We start from the raw sequence: 12319 nt of genomic DNA, 5'->3' as shown, positions 1-12319 counted from the left end.
CGAGTTCAGTGCGGCAGGCAGCGACCACGCCCATTTATCGAGGCCTCGGCCGAGGGTCCGAAGGCTTAGCATGACGGCCCGCCATATAATCCCATTAAAGCGTTCAATCTGTCCATTAGCTTGGGGCCGGTACGGGGTGGTGTAGCTCGAAGCGACATTATGTTGGAGCAAGTAGCCCCTCACTTCCTGGGACAGGAACACCGCACCCCGATCGGTATGCACGTAGGCCGGACACCCGAACATAGAAAACAAATTCCGCAGGCACCGAATAACCGTGGCAGCCGACATATCCCCGCACGTGTAAGCAAAGGGGAATCGGGAATACTCATCGACGATAGTGAGCAGATAGCGAGAGTTGCTCGACATTGGCAGCGGCCCTTTGAAGTCCATCGCCAAGCGCTCCCACGGTCTAGTAGCCCTAACGAGTGTCCCCAGAGGGGGGCTATAAAAACGCGGTTTGAGTTCCGCACAGATCGCGCAATCACGGCAGATGCGGCGGATGTCCTCCATCGAGTACGGCAGATTGCCCGCGCGCACAAAATGCGCGAAGCACGTTACCCCGGGATGACACATAGTGCAGTGCAAAGTGCGCAGCCCCTCCAAAGATACGACCCCCGCGCAAGTGGCCGGCCTCGATAAGGCGTCAGCGACCAGGTTATCCTTCCCCGGGCGGTATTTGATGGTGTAGCAGAAGTCGGCGAGTTCGATACGCCAACGGGTGATTTTCTCATTCTTAATGCGCTGAGCATGTAAGGTGTCGTACATAAACGCAACACTCTGTTGGTCCGTGATGATTTGGAAACTCCGCCCAAGCAGATACGAACGCCATCGCCGAATTGATTCGACGATCGCGTACGCTTCCTTTTCGACAGACGAATGCCTCCGCTCGGGGGAGGTGAGAGTCCGCGAGAAGAAAGCCACAGGGCGGCCTCCTTGGGAGAGAGTCGCCGCTATCGCATGATCCGAGGCATCACTCTCCAAAACGAAAGAGGCACTCTCGTCAATCGTTGCGACAGCGGCGCCAGCAATGTCGACTTTAAGGCCCTCGAAGGCCGCCAGGGTGGCCGGGCCCATGGGGAAAGTGTCGCAGGCCACGAGGGGGCGGAGCTTAGCGGAGAAATTTTGCACCCACTTTGAGTAGTGGGCGAACAGCCCTAGAGCGCGTTTCAGCGAAGCCCGATCGCCGGGCGGAGCCATATCGAGCAAAGGGCGCAGACGCTCCTTATCCGGAGAGACGGAGCCATGGGTCACGGTGTACCCCAAAAGGTCTACCGTGCGTAGAGAGTATTGACACTTCGCCTCATTCATGGTTAAGCGATATTTCCGCGCGACCTCGAGGAAGCGTTTTAGATTAGCGTCGTGATGCGCCTGGTCATACCCACAAACCGTAAGATTGTCCAGATAGGCAAAGACATCCGTCAAATGCTCCTTCGCAACGAGGTCATCCATAGCTCTCTGAAAACAAGCGACGTCATGAAAATCAAGCGCAGACACGACTTTACCTCTGGGTAGGCTTTAATATCATTTAGATCGGTGATACATCCTGTAACAATACATGCAGCAATAGGCATTAAATCAGAGCATTTCAAGAACAGCAATGGAAGTTCAATATAACAATGGTTAGCGCAGCGCATCATCAGCGCAGCATTTGGGGGCGTACATACCGTTCAACTACTGGATAATGTCACAGTGAGTCCCGTCGAAGTGTCCGCACGCCCCGGTTGTCCCGGGTCTTATAGACGGCCCCTTCCGTGGCGAGCACCCCTGGGTTCACCTTGGTATAATTTCACTACATTCTCCCCGTCGTTAAAACTATACTACCGCTCGGCAGTTTGCAAGCAAGCATCAGCAATAAACCCAAAGGGTTACGTCAATCCACGTCAGTCGGTCCACCCGTAGCGGTCGGGGCGGCGAACCTCCCTGCCAGTTCGTGTTTGGAAACTACCGGGCACGGCGTCCCCTAGCCCGGAGTCCCCCGCGTCGGAATAGCCGCCGGAGGTCGGAGTCGGAGGGGGCGCCCCTGCGCCTTCGGGCACGGGGGCGGGGGACGACGGGAGTGACAGCGGTAGTTCCATAGGGGAAGCTTCGATAGAGTCCATAGACTCGTAGACGGGTTCGTCGATACCCCTGTCGTCGTCCCCACAAGGGGCGAGATGGCGTACGGAGACAGTAGACTCGCGGCCATCCGCCGTTAACACGCGGGCATGCTCGGGATTAGCCTGGAGGACCTGCACCTTGTCAACAAGGGGGTCGTACTTGCTAGTGCGAACCGCTCGTTTGAGATAGGCGGGCCCCGGTTCAGCGAGCCAGCTGGGTAAAGACTGGATACTGCCGGAGCTTCTAGGGTGGTGGAACAGTCGTTCGTGAGGAGTCTGGTTGGTGGCAGTACATAGGAGAGCCCGGATCGAGTTCAGTGCGGCAGGCAGCGACCACGCCCATTTATCGAGGCCTCGGCCGAGGGTCCGAAGGCTTAGCATGACGGCCCGCCATATAATCCCATTAAAGCGTTCGATCTGTCCATTAGCTTGGGGCCGGTACGGGGTGGTGTAGCTCGAAGCGACATTATGTTGGAGCAAGTAGCCCCTCACTTCCTGGGACAGGAACACCGCACCCCGATCGGTATGCACGTAGGCCGGACACCCGAACATAGAAAACAAATTCCGCAGGCACCGAATAACCGTGGCAGCCGACATATCCCCGCACGTGTAAGCAAAGGGGAATCGGGAATACTCATCGACGATAGTGAGCAGATAGCGAGAGTTGCTCGACATTGGCAGCGGCCCTTTGAAGTCCATCGCCAAGCGCTCCCACGGTCTAGTAGCCCTAACGAGTGTCCCCAGAGGGGGGCTATAAAAACGCGGTTTGAGTTCCGCACAGATCGCGCAATCACGGCAGATGCGGCGGATGTCCTCCATCGAGTACGGCAGATTGCCCGCGCGCACAAAATGCGGGGCGGAGCCATATCGAGCAAAGGGCGCAGACGCTCCTTATCCGGAGAGACGGAGCCATGGGTCACGGTGTACCCCAAAAGGTCTACCATGCGTAGAGAGTATTGACACTTCGCCTCATTCATGGTTAAGCGATATTTCCGCGCGACCTCGAGGAAGCGTTTTAGATTAGCGTCGTGATGCGCCTGGTCATACCCACAAACCGTAAGATTGTCCAGATAGACAAAGACATCCGTCAAATGCTCCTTCGCAACGAGGTCATCCATAGCTCTCTGAAAACAAGCGACGCCATTCGTTACCCCAAAGGGAAGTCTCGTGAACTGGTACAACCGCTGACCCGATTCAAAGGCTGTAAAGACGCGATCAGCCCTAGAGATGGGGACTTGATGATACGCACTACGTAGATCGAGAGTGCTATAAACGGAATACAGGGCCACCTGGCGTACCAGGGCGTCCATCCCCGGTAATGGGTAGGCATCCAGCTGTGTAAAACGATTAATCGTTTGCGAATAGTCGATTACCATTCGCCTGCGGTGGGCCTCACTCCGCACCACTAAGACTTGGGCCCTCCACGGTGACCTACTGTGTTCTATGATACCGTCCTTCAAGAGAAGGGCCGTTTCTTCCGCAATGAATTGCGCGTCCGCGCGAGAGTAGCGCCGCGAATTGATGGCTACAGGGGTACAATCAGTGGTCAGGTTGGGGAACAGTGAGAGTGGCTCCATGTCCATTTGAGCGAGGGCACACACAGCGAGCGTGTCCGGCCCTCCGAAGTCTATTTCCAAACGACCATGCCGCTTAAGGAAATCAAGTCCTAACAGAACGTCAGCGCATAAGGCCGGTAATACCATGAGATACACGTCCGGGAACGTGCGTCCATTTATCACAAGTTTCAATCGACACGCCCCTTTTGTGCTCAACCGAAGTCCCTGAGACGCCATGAAGATCCGGCGGGTTGTCCCGAGAACCGGCCACCCATGTTGATGCACGAGTCGCTGATCAATAAAACTATCCGTGGATCCCGTATCAATCAAAGCTTGCGCAAAAACGCCCGCGACTGTGAGCGGAATGAAGGCCTGCGCTAGGCCGGCAGACCCGGCAGGTATAGTTCCGGCCGGGCGAGAAGATCGCGCCTCGCGGGTGGATCCCACGCCGGCTGCAATCCTTCGGGCCTCAGCAGGAGCATTGAAGTCAGTTGGCTCTTCGGTAGTTTCATTTGCCAGAGTGGGTGTGGGGTGGTCGTGAGAGCAGCCGCCAGATGGCGCTCGAGCCACGGGAGAAAGATCTCTGCCATCTGCAGAGTCATATGCCAAAGCATGTAATTCGCAAAAGCTACCGTCAGATGGCGCTCGAGCCACGTGAGAAAGATTTCTGCCATCTGCAGATTGACATGCCAGAGGGGGAGCATGTAATTCGCAAAAGCTGTCATCAGATGGCGCTCGTGTCACGTGCTGCGTTTGCCGCACTTCGAGAGGCATTTCCAAAGTAGGTGCATGTCGCTTGTTTGAAGTAGGCGTTTGAAAGCCAGTCAAGGTTGGATGCTCTGTGACCGGTCGCGTTCGCGCCATTTGTTTCGGCGGCCCGACGTATCTCACCAAGGTCGGGCGAGAAGCCAGAGGCCCGCGAGGAGGAGAGCGGCTCATCAAAGCTGTGCAAGGCGCCCCGTCCGGTGCTCGATCCGTTGGCTCCGCGATGAGCCCATTCAAGGTCGCTCGGGAATGCGTGCCCCGAGCGGCCTTTCTGCAGACTTTTGCAAAATGGCCTTTGGTGGAGCAGAGGTGACATGTCGCCTCTCGGGCCGGGCATTCAGAGCGGGGATGCTGCCGATTGCCACAAAAATAACATTTTGCATACCGGGCAGGCCGTGGCCTGGCAGCGGCGGCCGCAGTGAGGCCGGATGCGGAGACCGCTTCCGGAGCACCCAGGGACTCGGCCGTCGTGGGGGTCGGGTCCTCCTCCGTATCCTCGGCGGTGGCCCTCTCGGGTCGCGCGAGTTGCGAGGTCCCCGCCACGACTCGTGGGTGATCATATGCGGTCAATTGTTCTCGAGCATCTGTGTATACGCGTGCCAGCCGTAGTGCTTCTGTAAATGTCAGCTCCGCGACCTCCAAGAGACGGAGCCGCAAGACTCCAGAACTAATTCCGGATATGAATGCATCTCGGAGCAAATCGTCCTGCACTTGCTCGTGAGTCCGGACGTCCTGCACGCAATCTGCCAATAAGTAGCGCAGCTCCTGCGCGAAGCGATCGATCGATTCAGACGGTTGTTGCCGTCGCTGAGAGAGTTGATGCCGGCCGTGCACAGCGCTCCGTTTCTTTACGTAGAGGCGCGTCAGCTCGGCTAGGGCCGTATCATACGTCTCAAATCGAGAAATGGTCTTGTAAACAGTGTGATGGACCTTGGACTGTAACACGGACAGCTGTATCGCAGCGGTTGGCTCTGTCTCGTGAGCAGCGAAGTAATTCTGCAGCGTGTTGAGCCAGTGAGCAAACTCCGATGCAGATCCTTCAGCTTGAGGGTCGGCTCCGAGAATCGGAACCACGATCATCTTGTGGTCAGCCATTCGGCGAACTAAATGATATTAAATGTCGTGAAAATCAAGCGCAGACACGACTTTACCTCTGGGTAGGCTTTAATATCATTTAGATCGGTGATACATCCTGTAACAATACATGCAGCAATAGGCATTAAATCAGAGCATTTCAAGAACAGCAATGGAAGTTCAATATAACAATGGTTAGCGCAGCGCATCATCAGCGCAGCATTTGGGGGCGTACATACCGTTCAACTACTGGATAATGTCACAGTGAGTCCCGTCGAAGTGTCCGCACGCCCGGTTGTCCCGGGTCTTATAGACGGCCCCTTCCGTGGCGAGCACCCCTGGGTTCACCTTGGTATAATTTCACTACACTCCCCATGGGGAATAAGATATGTTAATGATGACGCCATCGGTGCCTTCATTATGACGTCATAATTCGACAAGTACAATGCTTGATCTAATTAGTATGAAAAAAAATAATTTCTCTGCAACTTAGTCCGATGTGTCACTCGGATGTGGACACCAAATTTTCACCATAGGAGTGCCTCCTCCGTAGAATATTTTAATGGTAATTATGATGTCATAGGTCACGTGGTGCAGGCGCCATCTTGGAAAAACCGAAAAACGTTGCACCTCTGTATCTCCAAAAACGCTCCATGGCAAAAATTGAAACGTGGCTCATTGAAAAGAACTCCGCATGGGGAATAAAGGTTGCTAACGATTACGTCATTGGTGCCTTACTTATGACGTCATCATTCGACAGGGACAATGCTTAATCTGATCAGTTTGAAATTTATTGAGCGTGATCTACACAACGATTATATTAGAGAATATAAATTTATGATGTCATCGCTCGCGTGGTCTGGCATCCATATTGGATTAAAGAAAAAAACCCTTCAAAAACAGAAGAGTTGGCTCGCAACAAGTTGATTGTGCAGAGTAAGTATTCTGTGAATACCATGTGGTTCAAGTAAGTGGCTGGTTGGACATGAGACTTAGTCAAAGGGCAGTCGGCAAAATGTCTCTGGTACAGCTGTTCTGGCAGAATAGAGACTGACGAACCAGTATCAACAATGAGCTCCATTTGCAGGTATACTAACTGGTTGCTTGATTTGTACCTTACAGAGAATTTTCTCCTTTATCTGGACAGCATCGTACAGGTAAAGCATGGTCAGTTCAGGGACGACAACCTCACATACTTTTTTTTTTTTTAATGGCAGACTTGCGAGAAATGTCCCACTTTCCTGCATGAATTACATTTTACCTTTAAGCAGGGAAAGAAGGCACATTTACAACATTTTCAGACCAACACCTGCAGCAGGTATGGTGGTTTTTTGTGGATGAAAAGTCCGCAGCATGGGTAGAAAGGTACTTGTATGTTGAAGTTACTTTTATGAAAGGTACATGTATAAAAGACGTTGAAGCATGGTTGCAGCACGGGTTGAAAGTACTTGTATGGAATACTTGTATGTTTGGAGTTGATTACTTAGACTGATGCTGAATGGAATAGTAGGTTTTCATTCAGTAATGCTGTTTTGGATTGACTGGCCATGTTAACTACTTTTGTAAGGTCATTCACGAATGACCATAATTATATTAATTGCCATAATCTTCGCTCAAACAGCAGTCATTCACGAATCCTGGTATTTGAAACACATTCCACCAGTTGATCACATATATACACAAAGAATTAAGTTAAGCACCCCCCCCCGTTTTTTTACAACCTCGCACATTACAAGTTTGTTGTCGTCAAAACAGTGTAATATACCCATGATATTGCTATATTTTCTGGAGAAGTGATATTATGGTCACATAAAAACATAACAATCATGCCGTTTTCAATATTTTATTCTGAATAATTTAAGGTGAAATTTTTTGGGAATTTTAGGCATATTTTCACCTCAATTTAAGTATGGAGCTATAGGTCCATCACGGACAGTGTGGATGACGTTTATGTTTTCTAACGTACAGTCATTGTTCTGAGAAGACCTCTAGCGATCTTTGCGTCAATAACGTGTGTAGGACCCACGTGATCGGATCACTGACTCAACCAATCACTTTTTTTCACTTTGATCACTCAATTTCATCAATGGATAATTGCTAATGTCATACCAATCATTATTTGATCTCACATACCTTAGAATATATGCCAATGTATACATATACACAAAGAATATATATTAGGGGGTGCTTACCTTAATTCGTTGTGTAGGGGTGCTTAACTTAATTCTTTGTGTATAGTATCTCCTCTTCTATTTCACCAAACCCACAAGTGGCGTAAAGTTCAATCAAGACACAAAGACCAGTGAAACTACATGCCCAAGACTATAAATGCTCAAGACCAGGGAAACCACATGAATGGATTTAAGAAATTGGTGGGACATTGCACAGGTGTAGGTTTTGAAAGGTATAAACAGAAAGCATGAGTCATGTCCTATCGGGATGTAAAAAAAAACAACTCATGTCAGAACAGCTGTACACCTAAAGGCACAACAAAGTAAGTAGATCAATCCACTGGCACATCTGCAGAAATTTCAATATTCCAGTTCCAGAAAACTCATGGAATTTCAGTACCCTGTGATTTTGGTCGAAGCAACACTGAAATGCAGAAAATGACCAAATGTCAAGATCTAAAAAATGAAGTGAAAAGATCCTTGAAGCTGAAGAGTGCCAAAATTGTATCAGTGATTATTGGAGCAACTGGAATGATGAAAAGAATCTTACAGAGATCTTAAAAACCATCCCTGTGAATATAACAACAAACAAACTGCAGTTGGAAACTGCAATGGAAGCTATCTGGGGCTCGGTGAAGATCCTGAAAAGAGCACTCAGAGCAAAACATTGAGAACACCAAATTTTCACAACTTTGTCCATGAATAATGAATCCCATATTGAAACGGAGGTGGATACTTTGAGACCTGGGAGGACTCCGTTCCACCTTCTGGAACCCGCATATGGAGATAAAAACACACACACACACACAGACACACACACACACACACACACACACACACACACACACACACACTGTTACGGATTCGTCACTTCCGCTGTTGTGGTTTTCATCCACTGGAAACACTTCTGGTTCTATGTATTATTATTATCATTGTTTAAGTGAAATGGCCATTAGTATTATCAAAATGTAAAAGGGTTAACTTTAAATGAAACAGGAAACCGGATCGGGAACCGGAAGACGAGGAGGAAGAAGAAGGCGAGGGCGTGGCGAGTGAAGTCGGACAAGAAGCGAGTAGCTTCCAGCTCTGTAGCGAGCGTTGTCGAACGAAAGATGCGAGTGAACTTTGAGTTTCCTTGAAAGGAGTTTCTGCGATAGGTGTTATCGCTCGGGGATTGAAAACCTGCGTGGTCAGGTTTGGGCGTTGCGATTCTGAAGAATCATCGCCGGGTCGTGTCGACTCAAGTAAGAGCCGCCGGCCTTTTTGACACGAGCTTTGTTCAATAAAAGGTCTTGGCTACGCCTCAGCTTTTTCACCATCCTGTCGTATGTCGGGGATGTGTGTGCGCAACCCTGAGTTTGAAGTTTAAGTGGCGGTTCGCCGACTGAACCGGGAACGTTCCTATCTGGAGGGGCGCCTTTGGGATTTCCCATTCCCCCGCGAGTTTGCTTTTGGTTTTGGACCACGTGACTTTTTGCGTCGCTTCGACCGCCTACGCCTGAGAGCTGCTTCGGCGGTGCGACTGCCCTTGCCATCCGTACGGGATTCTGGTCTCGATTGGACATTGTTCTAGCGATCGCTTGAGCGAGTCAACCTCGTCTTGAGGACGGGAATATAGAGACATGGGGGAAGGTTTTTCCACTCACTTGGAACACCGTGAGTTATCCTATGCTAGTTGATGGTACCATCATAAGATGTATTGAGTGTACTTTTGATTGATATTTGTTGTACCGTTATTCTTGTGTGATTTTTAATACAACATTTGTTTGTTGATTAATCATTGGTGTGGTTTCACTATTGGTTTCTGACACAGAATAACGTATTTTTCTGCCGTGGCTCCTCTCGGGACTCGGAGGTACATCGCGACCAGGGGGTCGGGGAGGAGCACGTAACACACACACACACACACACACACACACACACACACACACACACACACACACACACACACACACACACACACACACACACACACACACACACACACACCTTTTAAAACTTTGCCAGTGAGGCTGTTAATGCCATTTTGTTGGTTGCTATCATTGTTGGATTATGGAAAATGAAGCAGTGTGATACATTGGCCATGCGATGTCACTGTTGTTGATGTGTGTTTTAGGCGAATGAGAAACACACTGTACTCTCAGTACAGATGAAGTATTGGTGATTAGGAGAATTAACTATTGATAAAACATCTCATTTTACATGGTGAGTCAGAGTTGTACTTTTATTGACCCAACATTTGAAGTACAACAATTTCAAAGCACAAAAGCACCACATCTCATCCCTCGTACCAAAAATATTCTCACAACACACCTGATGATAGAGAGACAAGTGAAAGAAAACAATTCCAGGAAGCGATTGAAAGAAAACAAAAAACTTGAATGCACCTTATGTACGATGGGGACCTGTACCATTTGATAACTGTAGAATGCCCTTGTCTGCAACCCATTAACTCCTTGCATTGAACGGCAATAAAAATAAATTTCACATTTGGCACATTCAGCAAAAGTTTGGTCATTACCCTCAAAAGGTAATCTTTGGTCATTAACTTGAAATGCTCTTCTCCAACTTGTCACAGCATCATATGGGACAGAGTAATGACCGATCCTTTTAGATCCTCCAATCCGTCTACCATTGTGGTACAATTGTACTGTATGGCGTGTCTGTGATAACTAAGAATGGTTGAAGAATTTGGAGCAATTGATCACAAAGACAGACAAAATTGTTTGCATTGTCTGTGGCAAAATAAACGTGTATTAAGCATTTGAAAATGAAATCATGCAGATTTTTTTAAATTTTAAAATAGGAATTACTGAAGGAACCAGCCACCTGCTCGTGATGATGAAGGAAATTGCCAGCTTGTCCGAAATCTTGTATCGTGCCTGAAAAAGAATGATTTTTAAAGAACATGTCACATATACTTCAAGAAAAGAACCAAAATATTCAACATTACAGGATAAATAGGCGAGTAGAGTTAAACAAACATATTATGCCGTATACAGTGCCTTCAGAAAGTATTCATCCCCTTGACGTTTTTCCATATTTTCTTGTTACAACCTGAATATATGATAATACAAGGCAGTGTCCGTCCGTCCGTCTGTCTCCTCCATAACTCCAAAACCATGAAACCTGGCGGCCACAAACCTTGCATGCATAGACCTGGATCTCCAACAGATTGTAAAGATGAAAACTAGGTGTATTGGTGTGTTATAACACCCTTTTTAAAGATGATTAACGAGGTGCTCGTAAGAAAAAAACCTGATGTGGGGGCTTACCAATAAGGCGGCCCACCAATATGGCGGCCCACCATCTTGGTCAGCCCACTGCACCTCAGTCTACCTGCGACCAGTGCTGTTAAGCTGCCATTTTATTTCGGCCTACTCAAACGTGCCTTGCCTTGGATTTGTTTGGTTGTGCTGAGTTGCTTGGTTGTGCTGAGTGGTTTGTTTATGCTGAATGGTTTGGTTGTGCTGAGTTGCTTGGTTGTGCTGAATGGTTTGGTTGTGCTGTGTGGTTTGGCTGTGCTGAATGGTTTGGTTGTGCTGGGTGGTTTGGTTATGCTGTGTGGTTTGGTTGTGCTGTGTGGTTTTGTTATGCTGGGTGGTTTGGTTATGCTGGGTGGTTTGGTTATGCTGGGTGGTTTGGTTTGCTGTGTGGTTTAGTTATGCTGGGTGGTTTGGTGTGCGGGGTGGTTTTGTTGTGCTGAGTGGTTTGGTTGTGCTGGGTGATTAGGTTGTGCCGGGTGGTTTGGGTGTGCTCGCTGGTTTGGTTATGCTGGGTGGTTTGGTTGTGCTGAGTGGTTTGGTTATGCTGTGTGCTTTGGGTGTGCTCGCTGGTTTGGTTATGCTGGGTGGTTTGGTTGTGCTGTGTGGTTTGGTTATGCTGGGTGGTTTGGTTATGCTGGGTGGTTTGGTTATGCTGGGTGGTTTGGTTGTGCCAGGTGGTTTGGGTGTGCTTGCTGGTTTGGTTGTGCTGGGTGGTTTGGTTGTGCTGGGTGGTTTGGTTATGCTGGGTTTTTTGGTTATACTGTGTGGTTTGGTTTTGGTTATGCTGGGTGGTTTGGTTGTGCCAGGTGGTTTGGGTGTGCTTGCTGGTTTGGTTGTGCTGGGTGGTTTGGTTGTGCTGGGTGGTTTGGTTATGCTGGGTTTTTTGGTTATACTGTGTGGTTTGGTTTTGGTTATGCTGGGTGATTTGGTTGTGCTCGGTGGTTTGGTTGTGTTGGGTGGTTTGGTTGTGCTCGGTGGTTTGGTTGTGTTGGGTGGTTTGGTTGTGCTGTGTGATTTGGTTGTGCTTGGTGGTTTGGTTATGTTGGGTGGTTTGGTTATGCTGGGTGATTTGGTTGTGCTCGGTGGTTTGGTTATGCTGGGTGATTTGGTTGTGCTCGGTGGTTTGGTTGTGTTGGGTGGTTTGGTTGAGCTGTGTGTTTTGGTTGTGCTGCATGGTTTGGTTGTGCTGTATGGTTTGGTTGTGCTGCATGGTTTGGTTATGCTGTATGGTTTGGTTGTGCTGCATGGTTTGGTTATGCTGTGTGGTTTGGTTGTGCTGTATGATTTGGTTGTGCTGAGTCGTTTGGTTTTGCTGAGTGGTTTGGTTATGCTGGGTGGTTTGGTTATGCTGTGTTGTTTGGTTGTGCTGTGTGGTTTGGTTGTGCTGTGTG

The 12319-nt window shown here is 49.0% G+C and overlaps 1 protein-coding gene across 1 annotated transcript in view; it reads right to left on the bottom strand.

Annotated features, from left to right (window-relative positions):
* Positions 1-9872: 9872 nt before the first annotated feature.
* LOC137432736 (endophilin-B1) overlaps positions 9873-12319 on the bottom strand; it is a 47728-nt gene continuing 45281 nt past the window's right edge. Inside the window, exon 9 of the mRNA XM_068124882.2 lies at positions 9873-10544. The gene's annotated coding sequence lies outside the window, so the exon portion shown is untranslated. The remainder of the gene's footprint in view (positions 10545-12319) is intronic.

Source organism: Myxine glutinosa, chromosome 8 (genome assembly GCF_964187855.1).
Source record: "Myxine glutinosa chromosome 8, kmMyxGlut1.1, whole genome shotgun sequence".
In the NCBI taxonomy this organism is placed as follows: Eukaryota; Metazoa; Chordata; class Myxini; order Myxiniformes; family Myxinidae; genus Myxine; species Myxine glutinosa.
This window is presented reverse-complemented; position numbering and strand designations above follow the sequence as displayed.